The following is a 23756-nucleotide window of genomic DNA, read 5'->3' on the forward strand; positions in this document are numbered from 1 at the left end:
TTCTGAGCATTACACATTCTGGACATTATACATTCTGGGCATTACACATTCTCGGCATTACACATTCTGGGCATTACACATTCTGGGCATTATACATTCTAGTCATTATACATTCTGGGCACAACACATTCTGGGCATGATTTTGTGCTAGAAAGACGTAAGCTGCATTTGCTTTCATTGACAGGAGGACTGGAGGCATTTTGTGCACTATGTAGCCTACACTGCTCAAACAATAAAGGGAACACATGACTTCATCATCACATTATAACACCAAGTCAATTACACTTCAGGGATATCAATCTGTCCAGTTGGGAATCAATTTCACCTGCTTTGTAAAAGAAAGTGACAAACGGTGCACTGGAGAGGCTGTAAAGGCCTCCACACATGAGTGCTGATGTGATGTGAGTGTGCTGCACTGCAGACGCTGTAAAGGCCTCCACACATGAGTGCTGATGTGATGTGAGTGTGCTGCACTGTAAAGGCCTCCACACATGAGTGCTGATGTGATGTGAGTGTGCTGCACTGTAAAGGCCTCCACACATGAGTGCTGATGTGATGTGAGTGTGCTGCACTGTAAAGGCCTCCACACATGAGAGCTGATGTGATGTGAGTGTGCTGCACTGTAAAGGCCTCCACACATGAGTGCTGATGTGATGTGAGTGTGCTGCACTGCAGACGCTGTAAAGGCCTCCACACATGAGTGCTGATGTGATGTGAGTGTGCTGCACTGTAAAGACCTCCACACATGAGTGCTGATGTGATGTGAGTGTGCTGCACTGGACTTTCCATGTCCGACTGCATCAGATTCCATTGTTTTCAGTACAACTCCACACAGCACTTTGCCACCGCTGAGTAGGCCCACTTGAGGGAGAAAAAGAGCCAATCAGCTGCAGCAGCATGAACAGGGCATGGAGAGGGGGCGGGACAAGATGGATGCCAATTTCAAAAATAAGGAAGTAGGTGTAAAGATACATTTAAGACATTAGACCATGAGGTGGTGTGGGTCTTTATGTCGACGCTGATGTGCGGGGCAAGTGACGGCACACTCATGACGGCACCAGATTCATCAGTTGATCAGGCCCCATGTTGTGTCCAGGTTGATCAGGCCCCATGTTGTGTCCAGGCTGATCAGGCCCCATGTTGTGTCCAGGTTGATCAACATTTGATGTGATGTTCGGAGGGGGGTGGGGGGGGGGTGGGTCAGTGTTTATACCGGATCTGTGTTTGCATATTTAATACGTTTCATACACGTGTTTCAACACTGCATTTCGGTCGTTGCTTTTACCTTACCATTACCTTATGCATGCCAGTTATGTATCCACCTTCCAAAACTCCAAAGCTGCTTGCTGTCAGATTTGGTTCCGAGGGCACAAGTTCAGTGTATCAACTACACTCAATAACAGTTTATGTGACGTGTTAATCAATTAAATTCCCAACAATTTCACAACAGCTAGTTCTGGAGTAGGCCATTCAACTAGCCCGCTTGCTTACGACAAGACTCAGGCTGCGCAGTCGGCACCCGCTTCCTTATTTGGGTTTTGGGTTGCCAGGTTTTAGCCTATGACAACACGGTTGAAATTGAAACTAAGTCATCGTGTATGTGTAGGGTGTATTTCATATACAATCTGGCAACCTGAATGGATCAATGATTTTAAAATGAAGTTTGATGGCCATGCAAATTACGGGAGTTTTCCGGGAGAAATAACAAAACGGGAGGGTGCTGGGAGATGACCTTGAAATACGGGAGAAACCCGGGAAAAACGGGAGTGTTGACAGGTATGCCCATGTTGTGTCCAGGTTGATCAGGCCCCATGGTTGATCATGCCCCATGTTGTGTCCAGGTTGATCAGGCCCCATGTTGTGTCCAGGTTGATCAGGCCCCATGTTGTGTCCAGGTTGATCAGTTGATCAGGCCCCATGTTGTGTCCAGGTTGATCAGGCCCCATGTTGTGTCCAGGTTGATCAGGCCCCATGTTGTGTCCAGGTTGATCAGGCCCATGTTGTGTCCAGGTTGATCAGGCCCCATGTTGTGTCCAGGTCCCCACATCACCCTCGTCCCCTCCTGGTCCTCAGCTGCCTCTGTGTGCAGCTCACAGACGCCCATATGGTCCCCCATCCCATAATATGTCACTTGACTCACACACACACACACACACACACACACACACACACACACACACACACCTCTTCTATGTGCAGCTGACACCCATATTATTTGGTTCCCCCATCCCAAAATATGTGAACACACACAAACAAAAACACCCTCAGATGGAATGTCTTAAAAAGGAAATGTATTATATATTTTGTGGAGTAGGCTATATCAACAAATATTTATATTTCTACTTTTTCTTCTCAGAATACATTTGCTTCCCTTCAAGACTGGACTTTTCCTCCTGGGTTATATTGTGAAACTAAGATAAACACCAAGAGATGATTGTTTTGTATTTTACTTATCTTTACCAGGGGTGCCAATAAATGTGGTTGATGCAGTGCTGGATTTTCATATTCCCATATTAAGCTTAATCAAGTCGGTAATATTCCCTTTCCATACACTGGCATTATAAGATAAGATAAAACTTTAATAAATATATTAAACAATTATTAAATTAAATTAATTAAAAAATAAAATGTAGAAAATAATAGAATAGTACAGAGAGAGTTTAAATAATAACAGTGCAGCGCTTCATGATGGTGGTATTATAGAGCCTAAATCAGGGGCGATTCTAGACCTAGAGCTTTGCTGGGGCACAGGCCCCCAACATTAAAAAAAAAAAAATGAACTGTGCGCGCAATATGAACTAAATGTCTAGCCTGATTTGGACCATCACATATCTCCCATAGGTCACAGACATCCTCCTCCATACTCTGAATAGTTTTACGTCTAGCCCCCATCATGTCCTCATCCGTTTCTTGCCTGTCTCTCTCCTCCTCCTCCTGCCTGGTATTGGACTGCCCAGCCTGTGCTCTTTCTCCACTCTCTTCTCCCTCTCTTTGACCTTCTTCTCCTCTTCCTCCAGCACTCTCTCCCTCAATTGTTGTAGCAGCCACTATCCAGCAACATCCAAACACATAGGCATAAGTAGGCCTATACTCACTGCATGAATTTAATAGGCTTTCCTACTAACACAAGGGAAGCTTATTTTTAGTCAAAATTGAGATATACTTCCCTCTCAGGCAAGGGTCCTATAGACATCCTGGCAATGCTGCAGTTCTTTGTAGCTTAAATAGCCTATAAGCCTTCATACTGACTTTTGGTGATAATTTGCAAATGTAGACTATAATAATCTACACAGATGGCTACTCTGATTCTGTGTATATTATTGTAGCGCCGAGGCTATTTGCCCCGTGTTGGACTTTCCCCTGTGTCCCCCTGTGTCTTCTGTTTTCCCGGCGTGTGCGCGTGTGTGTGTGTGTGTGTGTGCGTGCGAGAGTGTCTGTGTCTCCCTCTCCCTTCTGTGTCATAGAATGTGTCAATAAGTTCTGATGTGTTTTGATTGGGGGGAGGTGTCCGGGAGGGAATATTTAGGGGTTCGGATAGGTTAGCGATTGATAAGGGGAGGGAATAGAATAGGGGGTTCTAAGACGTCTAGTAAGTTTAGTCAGAGTAGAAGTGAATTGCGTGCGAGTGAGTTGTGTTGCGTTGTGTTGTCTGCCGATGAGAGTGAATGACGAGTGAATGAGAGCTAGTTTATCAAGATCAGTTTGTTGCTTTGTAGTGGACACCTCCTGCTGCCCGTGCCTATAGTCTGTACATCCATTGAGAAATAAATTACCGGAGTTTGGAACGGTATCTCAGCCTCCCCGTCTCCTAACTACTCTTCGGCACTACACTGGTGTCTGGAAGTGGGATCGTTACCTCTGCCGAAAATGGATGACATCGCTGGGCTGGTAAGGTCGTTCCCTTTACTTGGACAGACTAGGGACCCTGATAAGGATGTGCCCCGACATGGGCAGGACCACCGAGGTCCGGAGGGACAGAGAGCTATTGCTAGATGGTCTCACAATAACCCCTTTCTGCCATTACTACGAACCGAATGTTCATTAAGCCCTGACTCTAACGCTCGTGCCCCTGACAGTGACACTCACGTTCGTTTTCCTGTTGCTACTGGCAACGGCGAAGAGATCAACCGGAAAGTATTCAATAAAAACATCCGGTTCGCTAGTACGCCAATAGTGGCTAGCGGCGCTAGTGGTGGCTGCCCTGCGCTGTCGGAAGCTAACTGGCTAGCGGGAGAAGCTAGTCGCTACTCCGGTAGCAGCAATACTGTTTGCTTAATTGATTCACATCCCAATTGCCTTCTAAATAAAGTCGAGTCCTCTTCTACAGAAGCACTTTTTGCTCCTTCACTTCCCACACCACCCAGTTTTATGTGTCCAATACCAAACGCCTGCAACTCCCATCAGCTCCTTGATATTGAGCCCCTTAGCATGCATGCTAATTTCCCATCCGAACACACTAGCATTGCGGCAAACACTCTGCAAAAAGGCTCCGACGAGGCAACCCGTCTATTTTATACACATAGAGAGAACACCACACAGTTGCCAGACACTCGACCTTCACCCCATCAGTGTGCTGACTCCCCAGTGACTGGGCCTCACTGGGGGGTCAGTCATTCTACCGGCGGGCATGCTACAGCCACAGAGACTGGGCCTTCTGTCCCCCTGACCCCTCTGGTTGCACCTGAACCTGTGCGTAATAGAAGTTTCCTGAAGTTGGGCAGATACGATGGCCGTACCTCTTATGAAGCCTTTCGTGAAAAGTTTGAGCTAATGGCTAACTCTAATGGCTGGAGTGAAGAGGATAGAGTGGGGCAGTTGGCAGCTGCATTGGAGGGGGATGCGCTGCAGGTTTTTCTTGACGTCCGCGGCAGCCAGGTGACCCAAGCAGATGTTCTACACAGGGCATTGTCTCGTCGGTTCGGTGACACCACTCCCACTGTGTCACGCCGTCAGCAGTTCCAGGAACGTGTGCGGCAGGACAAGGAGACACTGGGTGTTTTCATGGCTGACCTACAGCACTTAGCTCAGTGCAGCTATCCATCTTTTAATGTGGAAGTGAGAGATGCCCTCACCTTGGATGCATTTATTCGTGGTCTGACACCCGAGAGGCTTAGGCAACAACTGCGGCTGCAGCAACCCACCACTCTCGAAGAGGCGCTTCAGCAGGCCCATGCCATTGAGGGGATTTTTGACGAACAGCCAGCAAGAACCGCGAACAGCTGGGGTAGCCGTCCTAGGGCCTTTGCCGTTTATCCAGGTGATGGTAGCCATCCTCCATCTGCTCGTAGGCCTACCTCTTTTGACCATGACTCTGCCGTCTGCTGGCGCTGTGGCAAGAGAGGCCACCTGCGCCGGGACTGCACCACACTGGACTCAGCTGTTGGCTCTTTACAGCAGGGAAACGGGAAGGGACCGGAGTAATGGGAGTGTCTCCTGGTCCTGTGTGCAGTGTAGAGTCTCCCGTCAGTGTTGTTTCATCTGATTGTGGCCTAGTCGAGTGCTGTCATGTATCTGCTTTTGTAAAAAGTCATCCAGTTAAAGCTTTAATAGACACTGGTTCCACCGTCACTCTAGTCCACCCCAGCTTGTTAGTGAACCATGCACTACAACCCCCCAGTGTCCCTTTAACTACCGTCACCGGCGAGCGTGTGCCAATGGTCGGCCAGTGTGAGGCGGAGATCCAGGTGGCTGGACAATGCTTTTTCATACGCGTCTGGGTTGCTGAACTTCCTGAGCACTGTATCCTTGGCATTGACTTCCTTCATGCTGCAGCGGCTGTCATTGACCTAGGGGCAGCATGCCTCAGACTTGGAGAGTCAAACACTGCGCCCATCTGTTTCAGCCCCTCACCCCTTCGACCACTGTTAAACTGTGTTGGCGTGCTCCATGCGGCTGAGAATCCTGACCCGCCAGCACCTGAGACCATAACCACTACCCCAGACCTTCCTGTGCCGTCTTCAGCAGCCTGCTCTGGGTCCGAGACTTCACTTCCCCTACGCCCCTTTCCTGCTGTAGTGGAACCTGAGCCTCCAGCACTGGTCACTGATGCACCAACACAGAGACACATCATCCATCAGTTGTGGGAGGACAACAGCGTAGGCCTTGATGAGTCACAAAAACAGATGCTATGGGCTGTGCTGGACCATCATCGTGCTGTTTTTGCTGCAACCCCCGGTGATGTTGGTAGGACCCCGTTAATTCAGCACAGCATTGACACTGGTGATGCAACCCCTATCCGTCAACGTGCACGTCGCTTGCCCCATTCTCGACAGCTGGCTGCAGAACAGTGTCTGGAGGAAATGAAGGCTGCTGGAGTCATCGAGCCCTCTGACAGCCCCTGGGCTTCTCCGGTTGTATTGGTCCCAAAAAAGGATGGCAGCTGGCGGTTTTGTATCGACTTTCGGCGGCTCAACGAGGTGACTGTTAAGGACTCATATCCACTACCCCGGATTGACGAGTCCCTGGATCAGGTGGGTGGGTCGAAGTGGTTCTCGTCGTTGGACCTCCGGTCTGGTTACTGGCAGGTGCCCCTCGCTGCTGATGCCAGACCAAAGACAGCGTTCACTACGGGGACAGGGTTGTGGCAGTTTAACACCATGCCATTTGGGCTTTGTAATGCGCCCGCAACATTCGAGCGGCTGATGGAGCGTGTGCTGCAGGGAATTCCCAAAGAAAGGTGTCTTGTGTATCTTGATGACCTGCTCGTACATGGCAAAGACTTTGAGTCTGCATTGCGTCATCTAGATGCAGTCATCACAAGAATAGCCCAAGCCGGCCTGAAGCTACACCCAGAGAAATGCAGTCTGATGCAACGCGCTGTCACCTTCCTTGGACACCACGTGACTGGAGAGGGGGTTGCTACTGAACACCGGAAGACCGAAGCTGTTCGTGACTGGCCAGCCCCCTGCAACCTACGACAGTTAAGGTCTTTCTTGGGTCTGGCTTCATACTACCGCCGCTTCGTTCCAAGCTTTGCCACTGTGGCTGCCCCACTCCACCAGTTGTCTCGGAGGGAACAGAAATTTCATTGGGGGCCTGAGCAACAACGTGCTTTTGTCAATCTGAAGCTGGCTCTTTGTAGTGCACCAATTCTTGTGGCGCCAGACCCGAAGCTCCCTTTCATCCTGGACACGGATGCCAGCAATGTAGGCCTCGGGGCCGTCCTATCCCAGGTGACAGCAGATGGAGAGAGGGTCATCGAGTATTACAGTCGGTCCTTCAACAGAGCTGAACGCAACTACTGTGTGACCCGGAGAGAACTGTTAGCCGTTGTCGAAGCTGTTCGTCATTTCAAGCATTACCTGTGTGGCCTTCCTTTCGTGGTCCGGACTGACCATGCCTCCCTGCGTTGGCTCCTCTCTTTCCGTGAGCCAGAGGGTCAGGTTGCCCGTTGGATAGAACAGCTACAGGAGTTTCAGTTTGAGATTCAGCACCGGAAGGGAGAAAACCACCAGAATGCTGATGGGCTGTCCAGGAGGAGCTGTTCAGCTGCGTGTCCACAGTGCAGTCGTCTACCTGGTAGCGCTGAGGGCACGTTGCCTGACGTGTTAGAGGATGAACTGCTAGCCATTCAGTGCCGAGCCATACTACCGGCCTCCAACATGTCCTGGGCTACCGAACAACGTAAAGATCCAGAGCTCCAGGTTGTGATCAGCTGGGTGGAGGCTGGACAGCGCCCATCCTGGGAAGATGTAGCTGCTCATGGACTCACAGTGAGGGGCCTGTGGTCCATGCGGGATGGGTTGGCCCTACATGACGGGGTGCTGAAGAGACGCTGGGTGGAGCCTGCAACAGGTTTACCTAAATGGCAGACTGTTGTCCCGATGTTTAGATGCGGATTGGTCCTCGCAGCCATGCATGGGCAACCTGGAGTGGGTCACTTCGGGGTGAAAAAGACACTGAAGCGTGTGCGGCAACAGTTCTATTGGAGCACGTGCAGGAGGGATGTAGAGTCCTACTGCCGCCGGTGTGACGCATGCACTGCCCGTAAGGGTCCCGTGGGCCGTTCCCATGCTCCTCTTCAGCAGAGGAGGGTAGGCTATCCGATGGACCGTATAGCTGTGGATGTGATGGGGCCCTTACCGTTGACACCCCGGGGAAACCGTTACATCATTGTGGCTGTGGATTATTTCACCAAGTGGCCCGAGGCGTACGCTGTGTCCAATCAAGACGCGTGTACTACAGCTGAGGTGCTCCTTGGAGGCATGTTTGCTCGGTTCGGAGTGCCTGCAGAACTCCATACGGATCAAGGGCGGAACTTTGAGTCCCGCACCTTTGCAGATTTTTGTCAGCGGATGGGCATTCGGAAGACTCGAACCACTGCTCTCCACCCTCAAAGTGACGGCCTTGTCGAGAGGTACAACCGCACCCTTGCTGAACAGCTAGCCTTGTGTGTGCAGCAGGATCAGAGAGATTGGGACCTGCAGATCGGCAGAAGAGAGCATATGACCACCATAGTGCAGGACGTGACTTTACTGTGGGTGAGTTGGTCTGGGTGTATGGGCCAAAACGAAAAAAAGGACGGTCGCCCAAGCTCGACTCAGCGTGGGACGGGCCTGCGTACGTGGTAGAGAGAGTTGGGGAGGTGACATATCGCATCCGTAAAAGACCTGGAGCGCGGTGTGTGGTCCTCCACCGTGATAGGCTGGCTCCGTACCGAGGGGATCGTAATCCCTTTGTCCGTGGAAGTCCGCGTCGTTCCCCTGGGGTGAACTGCCCTGAACCTGGAGGAGCTGGACACGCAGCGCCAGGGGATGGGTGGGGAACCTCAGAGGAGGGCGAGGTCTGTCATCCCGTTGCCCTGGTCCCTGGGAGTGTTCCAGGAACACCTGGAGGAGCTGAACACGCAGCGCCAGGTGGACCTGGAGGCAACCAGGTTCAACCAGGCTTGGGATTGTGCTGGCCAAACCCCGCTTCGCCTGCGCTTGACGACCACAGGGGGGAGAGGGCCCACGGGCGTCGGCCCCTGCGGAGACTAGCAGGTGAGGGCCGTCCAGCGGCAGAGTGCTCCTCCTCGCCTGTGCCTGACGACCACAGGGAGGAGAGGGCCCACGGGCGTCGGCCCCAGCGGAGACTAGCAGGTGAGGGCCGTCCATCGGCAGCATGCCCCTCCTCGCCTGTGCCTGACGACCACAGGGAGGAGAGGGCTCACGGGCGTCGGCCCCAGCGGAGACCAGCAGGTGAGGGCCTTCCAGCGGCAGCGTGCTCCTTCTCGCCTGCGCCTGACGACCACAGGGAGGAGAGGGCTCGTAGGCGCTCAGCTCACCGGCTCGCGGACGTGGGATCACGCGCCCACCGAAGACCGGCAGCACCGGACGACATTCCTGTGTCGCCCCTGGGTGCTGTGCTTCCGGAGACATCACCGCAGCGGCTCCAGCAACATCAGCCTGCGTATAGCCTGAGACCCAGGAGAGGGCTTCGGCCGCCTCGACGCTTTGATGAGGCCATCTTTCCTCGAGGGCGAGGAACTTAAAGGGGGGGGCAGTGTAGCGCCGAGGCTATTTGCCCCGTGTTGGACTTTCCCCTGTGTCCCCCTGTGTCTTCTGTTTTCCCGGCGTGTGCGCGTGTGTGTGTGTGTGTGTGTGCGTGCGAGAGTGTCTGTGTCTCCCTCTCCCTTCTGTGTCATAGAATGTGTCAATAAGTTCTGATGTGTTTTGATTGGGGGGAGGTGTCCGGGAGGGAATATTTAGGGGTTCGGATAGGTTAGCGATTGATAAGGGGAGGGAATAGAATAGGGGGTTCTAAGACGTCTAGTAAGTTTAGTCAGAGTAGAAGTGAATTGCGTGCGAGTGAGTTGTGTTGCGTTGTGTTGTCTGCCGATGAGAGTGAATGACGAGTGAATGAGAGCTAGTTTATCAAGATCAGTTTGTTGCTTTGTAGTGGACACCTCCTGCTGCCCGTGCCTATAGTCTGTACATCCATTGAGAAATAAATTACCGGAGTTTGGAACGGTATCTCAGCCTCCCCGTCTCCTAACTACTCTTCGGCACTACATTATTATAGGCTACATTTGCAAATGCAGCAAACTCAAAGCCATTAAACCATTGATCAAATCACAGCACTGGCTATTACCAGCATAAATGTTAATGTTACCGTTAATGTGGGCAAAATGATCATACCTCCCTCATCCTCCTCACTGTTCCTCTCCCTCTGCCTCTGTTCAGGAAGAATTTTCTGATGTCCATCTCTGAATAGTTTATCAGAAGGCTATGTTTAGTTTTACAGTGGGACAGCTTCACAAACAGTAGGCTATAGGCTACTTTTACAGGACTCTCTCTACAGTATACTTATAAATCCTTATTAATTGTCCGCATGTGTGCAATGCAGCCTACGCATGGTGTGAGTGTGTGTGTGAGGGAGAGAGCACAAGCTGGTAAACTGTTGCTAAATTTAGGCTACAATGACGCTAAGCATAGAAAAACAGATGCTAGTTATATGGGTAACACTCTCTAACTGCGATCAACTTGTCATTTTTTCTGTCAAACAAGTTGTGAATTTGTTGTAACATTAAACAGGGGACGACATACTCTATGCTCAAAGTGATGTAACAAGCTTCAGCGGATTCCACAGTGTATGGGTGCATTCAGAGCACCTCGGAATGACAAGGACCGCCCCCATGGCTACTTTGTTTTTCCGACAGCAAGTGTTCAAGTGCTTAGCCATCGAATGTGTGACAAACACGGATGCCACAACAAAGGTTAAAACATACACTCACTAATCCTAAACAAACAACTGTATTTGCTTAAAATATAGTGTAAGATGCTCGTGAAAGAAAGATATGCAGCTTTTCAAGTGATAAAAAGGGCAAATTCCCAAGTTCACATTAAAACTGTTGGACATGAAAGGCCACATGGACTACAAACGAACTACAACGTGACGACAAAAGTGATGACGAGCCCCTAACTGGGCAACTCTGTTAGCAAAATCTAGCCCCAGTTTCCGACCTCTGACTCACACATTAAGTGACGTGAATGACGCGGAATGATGATGTTTTCACTCGGAGAAAGGTTTTTACGAAGCCCATGAACGCTAGGTCTGTGTGTGCAGTACAACGAAACACTCGGACGAATCATGTGAACGATTTTCATTGGTCGTTGCGTTCAATCTTAGCCAGCTACAGAGGTGCTATTTCCTGATTGGCTATTATGGCCGCTTTCTTTATTCCTTGTTTTTTTTTTATTGGCTGGTAAGTGACAGGCTCGAGCCATGATTAAAGCAGACACGGAGATGCGCTCATGAATGCCGTTTCCAGCGAGAGCAGCGCTAGAATTTTACTGGGGCACTGGAGACTTTTACTAAGGCACGTGCCCCAGTGAATAAGGTCTAGTGACGCCCCTGGCCTAAATAATAACAGTGCAGCGCTTCATGATGGTGGTATTATAGAGCCTAAATAATAACAGTGCAGCGCTTCATGACAGCGGTGTTAAAGAGCCTGATGGCAGATAGTGTACCCTGCTGGCATTTCAACATTGATTCAACGGTGAATAAACGTTATATAGCAAGGGTGAATCAACGTTGAATTATGAGTTGGATTTGCAAATCGAATCAACGTTGATATCGCAACATTGTTTCAACATCCGCCGTTTCAACATAGGTGAACACATGTTGAAAGCCTCAACAGTGAATCACTGTTGAATATGATATATTGCAACATTGAAACAACGCAGTAAAATCCAACATGGTTAAAGCCTCAACTACAAATTACCGTTGAATAAACGTTGGTATTGCAACATTGCTTCAACATTTTACCTTTATTAGCCTATGCAACTTGCAGTAGGCCTATCACACACAGAAATGATAAACACCTCCATCAAGAACCAGTCAACTTATATATTTTTTTACATTATTTTATTTTGTTTTATGTTTTACAACATAAATGATCTATCCAAACTCAGGTGTATGTGGTGCATGTATACCGATGGCATCATTCAGCAACAGCAGGGAGTGTCTTCCGAAAGCCACCACCACCCACCCTCTCCAGTGCATAATTCAAATATCTTCCCATGGTGTCCATTATTCGGGTCAGGGTGGTTCGCTGAAGACAGCATCTAAAGAGGAAACAACAAACCATTATTGTCAAAAACTGGTGAAAAAGCCTGTGGCCATTCTCTGGGATTTGAATCAGGGATATTCCGATCACTGAACTTCCAAATAACGTCCATCAGTCACACTGTGTGAAGTAAGCGGCGCCAGAGAATGTCTAATAAGGGCTCTGGCGGCGCCCTAATTAGCAAGTTCATAGCTAGCTAATGTTACGCGGTTTCTAAACTAAAACATTTCACCTTATCATCCGCTAGTTGCCTGTCCCCTCAATACCATGTAAAAAAAATGTGGTCTCTGTGGACAGCCCAGGCTCCAAAAACGGCCTGGTCTAGTCTGGACCATGAAACATAACAAACTGTTCTAGCCAGGGGAGGGAGGGGCGAGCTAGCTCTCGGTTTTGTTTGAACATCAACAGAAGTGACGTTACCCAACATCTCTTGGAGCACCTGTAATGCAAACTACTCAGCTTGTGTGACAAATAAAAGCAAACCTACACTATCAGCCTCGAAGTCAGGTGCCATAGTTAGAAGTAAAGCAGATGTGTATACACAACCATTATAAAGTTTGGGGTACACTTAGAAATGTCCGGTGCATTTCTTTTGATAAAGAGGACCTTTTTTAAAGGCCGTGTTGCAGGGTTCATTTTCCAACGAATTTGCACAATTTGCTTATTGGTAATAAACATTTAAACTGTTATCCACTGTATTTGATGTTGTTGGGTATCACAAAACGGAATATAATACGAAAAAGCAGGTACTATTTCACAGCGGTTTGAAGTGATTCTCCTTTCCCCCACAATGCATTGCATTACGTCACCTTGGGGAGGCTACAGACCAAAGCCCACCTTAAGACCCTTGAGAGTAAGGAGAGGAGTAAAGAGACGAGTAAGGGAGTGTTCAGCAGTAAATAGCGCAGATTATAGATAAATAGAGATAGATAGAGATAGATAGATAGCTAGATAGATCATATCATCTGCTGGTCGCGGGGTGAGCTCGACCAGCGGCCAAAACGCACTCGCTTCCCAAGTTACAGCAGCTCTCCACCGCAGTTTCCATCGGGATGGCACAGCCCACACAAGCACCTGCCAAACTGCGACTTGCCCTTATTATCTCCCTCTTTGGTAAGCCATACCCTGACGATGTCAATGACAATCAATCACGAGGAGTAGTTATCGAAAATATTCATGCTGAAGACGCGACCAGCCTAATCGGCGGCGGTTTGCAACAACAGGGGTGGCTCACAGGTGGGACTGGAAAGTTAGCCCATAGCACTAGCTAGCTATCATGAAGCTTTATATTCTGATCTTCCGACTAATTTTACCCAGTAGCCTACTTATCTGAACTAACGACATGATCACCATCACTAGATATAAAGAAAATGTTGACTTCCACTCAGTGCTGTTCACTGACAGTAACAAAAAAAAGGGTCATAACGATATATAAGCATAATGCATTGAACTGAATAGGCGCATTATGTAGCCTCATAACGAGACCTCTCAAATTCAGAAAATTGCCCACCCATCATACTTGCCCCCATTCACATCTATTATATGACAGGTCTGTTAATGAACATGACTATACTAAACTGCAGTTCCTTAGTTCCTTAAATCAGTGGGTATAGATATAACTTATATATGACTTTATTAATTTGTTTTACAGGTCATTTTTCCAGTTAACACGTTATAGCAACAATACATGTATATTATGTATGTTGAAGTTCGCAAGGTAACCGTTATTACTGCTGCTTAACATTAACAACCTTCATGTGTCTGTAACATTAGCCTGCATGGTAACAGCCACTTTAATGGTAGCTAAGTTAGCTTTATAACTTACTTGCGCCTGATATTTCATTCAAACTAAAACTCTACATTCATAGCGACATCACAGACAGATACAGTAGAACTAGATATGGTATATGATATAAACTACCATTCCAGATATTCCACACAATAATGAAGTTAGTATCTATCTGGGAAAGTTAGCTCGCTAGCTAATTGCTAGCTAATTCCTAACATGACTAACAGCTTTGGTTAACATTCCATTATGAAAACAATATATTTCGAATAAATTCCCGTTTTCAATTGGCATACAAAAGTACTGTAATTCTTACCTTGGATATGATAACGGCAGAGTTTCTACAGCTTACACATGCAGTCAGATGCATGACAGAACAGTGACGGTTGAAGTAACTGGTGGGCTGGAGTTCAAAATAGTCAGTCAGGGGTGGGGGAAGGGAGTTGCTGTGTGTGCGCATGCGCTTATCAAGAGGCGATAATCATCCGTTAAAAACAATCGCTGCATTTTAGACTGTTACATTGAAATGGCTACCAAACTAATTAGAAGTGTCAAAACAATAATAACATTAGCCTAGTCTAGTGGGCTGTTATTACTAGCCTACTATTATGATTATTAACATGATTGTTCCCATGAACATTTTCTTTCCTTTTCCTTTTCTTGATAGGCTATCAAATCAATTTGGTTTAATATCCATGCTGATTTCGTTGATTTCTTATTTTACAACCATTTGTCAACATTTTACAACTATTTAGCATTAAAACAGTGTTTCAACATTGTTTCAACATTGACACAACAACTGACATTATTTCACCTATAATTCAACATTGATTTTCTTGACCTTTTTACAACCATTTAACATTGAACGTTGTTTCAATGTTTGTCTACATACCCTTTTACAACCATTTAGCATTAAACATTGTTTCAACATTGTTTCAACATTGACGCAACAACTGACGTTATTTCACCTATATTTCAACGTTGAAGGTCGGTCGTGTGCCGGCTGGGTAGTGTTCCTTCTTACAAGATGGGTGCAGCAGTATGTTGCTAAAAGAGCTGCTTAGCACTGGCCAGTACAGGGGGAGAGTAGAATTGGCCGTGATGGATGATCCAACATCCTACTCTTGCCCACCACCTCAATGGAGTCCAGAAAGCGGCCAATAACAGAGCCAGCGCCCCTCACCAGCTTGTTTAGCCTCTTTCTGTCCCTCTCAGAGCTCTTACTTCCCCGATAGACCACGGCATAAAAAAGTGCAGAAGCTACAACTGAGTGGTAAAAAGTTCTTACCAGTGGCCTGCACACACTGAAAGACCTCAGTCTTCTAAGTAGATGGAGACGACTCTGGTTCTTCTTGTATAGGACATCTATGTTTTGTGTCCAGTCCAGGTGAACACCCAGGTACATTATTTATAGACTGATACCACCTCAATCTCCACTCCCTGAATGTTCAGTGGTGCAAATAATGGTGCCTTCACTGTAAAAAGTAAATCATTTGAAGAAACATGTAAAATTGTAAATATTTTATTTTTGTATTGTGCTAACAATATTTTATATCATATGAGATGATTATTCAACACAATCAAATACATTTAGAATATTGTAACAATCTGCAAGGTTGTCTCAAAATGGTCTTTAATGGTTACGCACCAAAAACACGAACGAACTTAAACAGGCAACACAAGGGAGGTCAATCAAACAAGCACGATACACAAACAGGGTAGTCACATACAATACACGGGGTAAACACATGAGGTACAACATAAAGAAAGACTATACCAGTTAACACATACATGACAAAGTAAACGTCATTACTCACACCAGAACCAACATCAACATTACACACACACACACGCACACGCAAAGCATCACGGGAGCATAGTCACAACAGCCAGGCCCAGATCACTACACAGCCCCCCCGAGACTTAGTCCATGTCCCCTTGACTCAAGTCTTACCCTACGTCAGTCCATGAGCCTGGCTGGGACGCGACGCTGGCGTTGTGGGCGCCCCGCTGTCGCGGCAGTGACTTCTGGTGAAGGCTGCACGGTGACCGGTGGTAGAGCCACAGCTCCATTGTCACCAAGTTCCACAGAGTCAGTGTCAAAGTCTCCACGACCCTCAGCTGAGGCCAGGGGTCGATACGGGGCCAGTCGATCACGGTGGAGAGCCACAACTCTCCGACGCTTAATCAGTCTCACACGATAGACCACATCAGACAGCTTCTCTAAGACATCGCACGGCCCGACCCACTGGCTAGTGAGTTTCGGGGAAATGCCTTTCTTTCTCTCCGGGCAGTACACCCACACTTTATCGCTGGTCTGGAACTCCTGGCCGCGACAGCGCGTATCGTAAGCTCGCTTTTGACGTATTCCAGCTTCACTCATAGCCTGCCGGGCCAACTCGTGTACTCCCTTCAGTCTCTCGCGTAGCTGCTTGTAGTATTCCAGCCCTGGCTTACCTCCAATCTCCGCTTCTGGAGGCGAACCGAACACCAAGTCCACCGGCGTGCGTAGCTCTCGCCCGAACATCAGAGCTGCCGGTGTGCATTTCGTTGACTCTTGCACCGCTGTGCGATATGCCCAGAGCACCAGGGGCAAGTGTAAGTCCCAGTCCTTTTGTCGGCGGTCGGCCAATATGGCCAGCTGCACTGCTAGCGTCCGGTTAAACCGTTCGACCAGCCCGTCGCTTTGTGGATGCAGAGGTGTCGTTCTCGTTTTCCGGATGCCCATGCGCTGGCAAACCTCAGCAAACACCTCCGCCTCGAAATTCCGCCCTTGGTCGCTGTGGAGCTCTTCCGGTGCCCCGAACCGGCAGAACATCTCCGTGACCAGTCTGTCCGCTGTCGTGTGGGCGCTCTGATCTGGCACTGCATACGCCTCCGGCCACTTAGTGAAATAGTCCATAGCTACGAGCACGTAGCGATTTCCCCGCTCTGTGACTGGCAGTGGGCCCATGATATCGACGGCTACCCGCTCCATGGGAGCCCCGACTGCGTATTGCTGCAGCGGAGCGTGTGAGCGTCGCGTGGGGCCCTTCTTCGCTGTGCAGGCGTCACAGCAGTGAACATGCAGTTCAACGTCCAGCCTGCATCCCGGCCAATAGAAGTGGCTTCTCAGCCGACGAAGAGTTTTTGCGATGCCGAAATGAGCCGCCCCCACAGCCCCATGTACCTGTTCCAGTACACGGGCTCGTAATCCAGCAGGAACCAGCAACTGGAAAATGTCAGATTGTCGATCGGGGGCTCGCCAGTGTCTATACAACAGTCCTTGACGTGCTACTATTCCCGGCCACTGTGAATAAATCGCTTTGGTCTCTGGATCGAGTGCGGATACGCCAGTCCATGGCGGTCGCTGACCGGCTTCGATCCATGACCACACTCGGCCAAGCGTGGCGTCCTCCGATTGCGCCTTCCGGATCTCCTCCCTCGACATCACGTCCACCGGCGACCGCGCGTCCATGGCCTCAGCTGCCGCTCTGCAGTGCTGTGTTGTGGCGTTGGGCTGCGGTGCGTTGTCTCTTTCGCTGGCGTGAAGCTGGCGAGCGGTGGCTCTCTTGATGGCGCGGCGCTGGCGAGCGTTGAGTCTCTCGCTGGCGTGCTGTTGGACAGCGTTGACCCTCTCGTTGGCGCGACGCTGGTGAGCGTTGAAAACAGCGACCCTCTCTCTCTCTGCCAGCGGTGATGCAGCCTGTAGCCGACGAGCGGGCTCCGGTTGAGCCGCGGCCAGACTCCTCTCCTCCCTCCGGTGGCAGTGTTGGCACTGGTCTTGTGCACACGGACGCCTGGACAGGGCGTCCGCGTTGCCGTGAAGGCGACCCGCCCGGTGTCGAATCTCCATGTCGTAGTCCTGGAGCGCCTCCAGCCAGCGAGCCAGCTGGCCCTCCGGTTCTTTGAAGTTCAGCAGCCAGGTGAGTGACGCGTGGTCCGTTCTCAGCAGGAACCGTTTGCCGTAGAGGTAGGTTCGGAAATGGCGCACTGCCACCACCACAGCCAACAGTTCTCTGCGTGTCACGCAGTAATTCTTCTCCGCTCGGTCCAGTGAGCGGCTGAAGTATGCGACCACTTGCTCGCCCTGCTCGCCTGCTTGTGAGAGGACGGCGCCGACGCCCACGTCGCTGGCATCGGTGTCCAGGATAAACGGCAGTCGAGGGTCAGGGAAGGCGAGCACTGGGGCCTCGCATAGCGCCCTCCGCAGCCGCCGGAATGCCGCGTCGCACTCTCGTGTCCACTCGAAGAGCTGGCCTTTGTGCGTCAATCGATGCAGCGGGCTGGCGACTGTAGCAAAGTCCCGAATGAAACGCCGGTAATATGACGCCAGGCCCAGGAAACTCCGCAGCTCAGCACCGTCGCGTGGAACAGGCCAACGCCTCACCGTCTCCACCTTAGCTGGGTCGGTGGCCACTCCGGCGGCCCCCACGACATGGCCCAGGAACCCGGTTTGCCTCCGGAACAGGTGGCACTTTTTCGGGTGCAGTTTGAGCCCAGCTCCTCGTATTGCGTCGAACACCTTTTCCAGATGTCCTATGGCACCGGTGAAGTCCGTTGCATGACACAGGATGTCGTCCAGGTAAACCACGCAGCATGTTCGTGGAATGCCCGCCAGGACGCGCTCCATCAGTCGCTCGAAGTTCGCTGGCCCGTTGCATAGTCAACACAGAACCGCCACGAGCCGTCCTTCTTCCGGACGAGTACAGCCGGCGCAGCCCAGGGACTACTGCTTGGCTCTATCACTCCTGCCGCGGCCATTTCCTTGATCGATCTTTTCTTCAGCTGCTTGTCGTTTGGCGAACGGTAAGCGATGAGGCTGAAGTCGGATGGGCCGAGCATTTCCGGTGTCGATATCGTGTTGGACCAGGCTCGTTCGGGTGCAGTCCTCATCTCTTGCAGCGAAGATATCGGTGTACGCTGCTAGTAGTCTCCGCACCTGGCTACCCTGTGCTTCACTCAGCCCCTCACAGCTACGAGTGCAGAGTTCATTTACGGCTTGCCTTGTCTCTAAAGAGGGCCGCGCTCTCTGAGCGGAGAGGGGTGTTTGCTCAACCCGCTCTCTTGGCTTCTCCCTGGTGGGCGTAAGCTGAGGAGTGGCGGCCTCAGCGAGCGGACCTGGATGAGAACTGTTGTTTTCGCGGGCTTGTGTGGGGAGGGGCGGAGACTCAGCAAGCGGACCTGGATGAGACCCGTTGTTTTCGCGGGCTTGAGTTTCGCGGGCTTGTGTGAAGCGAGTTGGAGAGTTCTTCGTCGCGCCAGCTCTCCGCACTTCATGCTCTGTTTTCCCTGCCGTGTGCAACACTACGCTGCTCGTCCCCAAGTGTAGTGTGAACCGGGAAATGTCCACCACAGCCCCCCATTTCTCTAGCACGTCCAGGCCGAGAATGCAATCATCCTGAATGCTAGCCAACCAAAGCCGGCGGCTTGCCGTCTCACCGTTGATGCACACGCACACCACTTTTTGTCCATACAGTTCCGCTCGCTCTCCGGTAACTGTCGTGATGCGCGTTTTTGTCTTTTCCCAGCCTCTGGGTCTGGCTACCAGCGTGTGGGGTAAAAGACCAGGGCGCACAAGCGAGATGGTGGAGCCAGTATCGATCAAGGCGCGACACCGAGTCCCATCTAGCGTGCAGTCCACATACAGTCCTCTGGTTTGGCCGAGCCGGCCCAGCCGTATGCAATCCATAGCCCCTCCCGCCGTGCCACCTTCTTCTAGTAACTGCTGGGGTGCGAGCTTGAGGGGTGCCGGGGCTGGGCAGTACCACGCGATGTGCCCCGGCTCGCCACACCGGTGGCATCCGTCTCCGCTGGCCAGCCTCTTCCACTCGCGTGGGCGCCGTTGTGGTGGCTGTGCCGTGGTCTGCCGCGTCACCTCCAGTTCCTCCCCGTCTTCCTCCATCGATATCTGGCGTGCGCAATGCCGCGACTCTGTTGTGCGGAAGATGTTTTCCACCCGTTCGGCTTCCGCGAGCGCCACGGACAGCGAGCTGGGGGCACTCAGGCGGAGGTGTTCTTTTAGCCGCTCTGGGTGGATGCCTCGCACGAACGCTTCCAGTGCCATCTCTTCATGTAGACCCTGGCTGTACGTTGGGTAGCCCCGCCGGGCATACAGCTGCAGGTCAGCCGCGAACTTGCCCAGTCTCTCGTCCTTGTGTCGCCGTCTGGAAGCGAGTTGTTCTTTGGCATCGCTGATGAAGATTCTCTGGCCGAATCGTCGTTGCAGAGCTGCTTCGATTGCAGTCCAGCTTACTTGCTCCGCCGGTGGCAGGTCTTCTAATACTTGTAGCGCTTCCCCCTCCAGGGCCAACGCCACTTGTACGCCCGTTCTCTCCGCCGACCAGCCATTCAGCTCGGCTGCCAGCCGGACCTGTACCAGGTATGTCGCCAGCGGCCTTTCGCCATTGTAGTGGGGCAACTTTACGCTGGGGCGCCCTTCTACCGCCGCCGTCGCACCGAGGACCGGCCGGTTTCCATCGCTCCCGTGTGGAGCGGGTTTAAGTGGCGGGATGCTGTCATCAGCCCGGTTCGTTTCCTCCTGTGGCCGGGGGCGGGTCTCTTCATCACGGTCACGCTGCAGGCTGGCTCCGTCTGCTTGGCTCAGCAGGTGGCCATGGGCGAGCGTGCTGTCGAAGAGCCGTCTTGGCAGGAAACTCATCATCGCCAGGTAATCAGTTGCAGCTTTCTCCTCCCGTCCAGTAGGGGTCGTCATCCCACTTCTGACACCAATGTAACAATCTGCAAGGTTGTCTCAAAATGGTCTTTAATGGTTACGCATCAAAAACACGAACGAACTTAAACAGGCAACACAAGGAGGTCAATCAAACAAGCACGATACACAAACAGGGTAGTCACATACAATACACGGGGTAAACACATGAGGTACAACATAAAGAAAGACTATACCAGTTAACACATACATGACAAAGTAAACGTCATTACTCACACCAGAACCAACATCAACATTACACACACACACACGCACACGCAAAGCATCACGGGAGCATAGTCACAACAGCCAGGCCCAGATCACTACAATATATAACATGTATGTAATAGTGTGTAATTTGTCAAACAGATTTAAATTATTGTTTGAATGTAATTTGTTATAAATTTCAAATAATGGTTAAATATTTTTTATTTGTAAGTATTTCAGGTTGATGAGAATGGATTATTTACATTGAATGAATGAAGACAAGCCGTATTTAGGGCCCGAGCACCGAAGGGCGCAAGGCCCTATTGTTTTTGTAAGGATTATTATTATTATTAGGGCCCGAGCACCGAAGGGCGCAAGGCCCTATTGTTTTTGTAAGGATTATTATTATTATTATTATTATTATTATTATTATTTATTATTATTATTATTGTTATTCCACTTTTTTGCTTTCCTGTTATTGAGGTGGTTAACATGGTCGAAACCTCTTGAAATTTGGCACACACGTCAGGTGTCATGCATCGCAGTTAGGTACAAGAGCTTGACCCCGGGCGTGGCCCAGGGACTCGCTAGCGCCCCCTTAGGTGACTGATCCCGTGGTTGGCAAATATTTTGAGGTGGTTAACATAATCGAAAACGCATGAAATTTAGCACACACATCAAGTGGTACAGTGAATAGACAGGGATAAAAGCTTGGCACCGGGCGTTGCCCAGGAACTCCATAGCGCCCCCTTACGTCACAGTGACTTGTGGTTGGCATATAGTTTTAGATACACACACCAAATTTGGTGGGTGTATGTAACTCCCAAAAACAAACAACTTTTGTATTAACATGCCATTAGCCACGCCCACATGAAGTGAGGTAATTGAGATTTTGTGCGTTGTGGACATGATCAATTTTAACGTACTCCTCCTAGACGGTTGATCCGATTCATGTCAAAGTTGGTATACATGATGCCGAGATGTTCCTGATTATAAATTGTGAAGTTTTTTTTCGATATGTTGTAATTTGACGAAATGGCAAAATTATTAATTTTAATACCCTTCCACATAAACAATAAATGTGTCATAATTCACCATGCATGGCTTGAAATGTTTTAAATTTCACAGGTCATTGAAGACCATGTTAATGATAATATTCACATGCCCATAATGCATGTTTGGCATAGCGCCACCAACTGGCAACAGAAAGAATGACAATTATACTGATGTCACATGATCAATTTGAACATACTCCTCCTAGACGGTTTGCCAGATTCATTTGAAATTTGGCAAACATTATGCCAAGATGTCGCTGATGTTAAATTGTGAAGGTATTTTTGAATGTTGTAATATATTTGATATGATTTTAATATCTCACCACATAAACAGGAAATGTGTCATAAATCAAAGTGCATTGAATGAATGGTCTGAAACTTCTCAGGTTAATAGATATCATGATTATGATGATATCCAGACACCCAATGGGCCTGCCTGGCATAGCGCCACCACCTGGCCAAGCAGGAAATGTGCCAGAAATGGAAAATGCCTTAAGTGATTGATCTGAAACTTTATAAAATATTGGATATCATTATTGTGATGATATTCACATGCGTAATTCACAGGCCTAGCATAGCGCCACCATCTGGCCAAGCAGGAAATGTGCCAGAAATGCTCAATGCATTGAATAAATGGTCTGAAACTTCTCAGGTTAATAGATATTATGATTATGATGATATCCAGACACCCAATGGGCCTGCCTGGCATAGCGCCACCACCTGGTCAAGCAGGAAATGTGCCAGAAATGGACAATACCTTAAGTGATTGATCTGAAAGTTTACAAACATTTTGGATATCATTATTGTGATGATATTCACATGTGTAATTTTCATGACTAACATAGCGCCACCATCTGGCCAACCAAAAAGTGTATCAGAAATGTTCTTTGCTTAAAATGAATGGTCTGAAATTTCTCAGGTTAATATATATTATGAATATGATGACACCCAATGGGCCTGCCTTGCATTAAGCCCCCACCTGGCCAAGCGAGTAAATGTGGCAGAAAATAAAATGCAAAAATAAATAGCACACGCATCAAATATGTACATTTCAGAAACTCACCACTTCGGTGCTTTGTTGGATTCTGACATGTCACGGGTTGCGTCCCGCAGGTGCTCGGGCCCGCCATTGCCGCTTGCGGCTATATTTATTATTATTATTGTTATTCCACTTTTTTGCTTTCCTGTTTTTGAGGTGGTTAACATGGTCGAAAATACTTGAAATTTGGCACACGCGTCAGGTGTCACGCAACGCAGTTAGGTACAAGAGCTTGACCTCGGGTGTGGCCCAGAGACTCTCTAGCGCCCCCTTAGGTGACTGATCCCGTGGTTGGCATAGATTTTGAGGTGGTTAACATGGTCGAAAACGCATGAAATTTAGCACACACATCAAGTGGTACAGTGAATATACAGGGATAAAAGCTTGGCACCGGGCGTTGCCCAGAACCTCCATAGCGCCCCCTTACGTCACAGTGACTTGTCGTTGGCATATAGTTTTAGATAAACACACCAAATTTGGTGGGTGTATGTAACTCCCAAAAACAAACAACTTTTGTATTAACATGCCATTAGCCACGCCCACAGGAAGTGAGGTAATTGAGATTTTGTGTGTTGTGGACATGATCAATTTTAACATACTCCTCCTAGACGGTTGATCCGATTCATGTCAAAGTTGGTATACATGATGCCGAGATGTTCCTGATTATAAATTGTGGAGTTTTTTTTTGATATGTTGTAATTTGATGAAATGGCGAAATTATTAATTTTAATACCCTTCCACATAAACAATAAATGTGTCATTATTCACCATGCATGGCTTGAAATGTTTTAAATTTCACAGGTCATTGAAGACCATGTTAATGATAATATTCACATGCCCATAATGCATGTTTGGCATAGCGCCACCAACTGGCAACAGAAAGAATGACAATTATACTGATGTCACATGATCAATTTGAACATACTCCT

This window comes from Alosa pseudoharengus, unplaced genomic scaffold, assembly GCF_046254945.1.
Source record: "Alosa pseudoharengus isolate Yale_2024_CS ecotype anadromous, Long Island Sound unplaced genomic scaffold, YU_APseudo_1.1 YU_APseudo_1.1_scf_3, whole genome shotgun sequence".
Classification (NCBI taxonomy): domain Eukaryota; kingdom Metazoa; phylum Chordata; class Actinopteri; order Clupeiformes; family Clupeidae; genus Alosa; species Alosa pseudoharengus.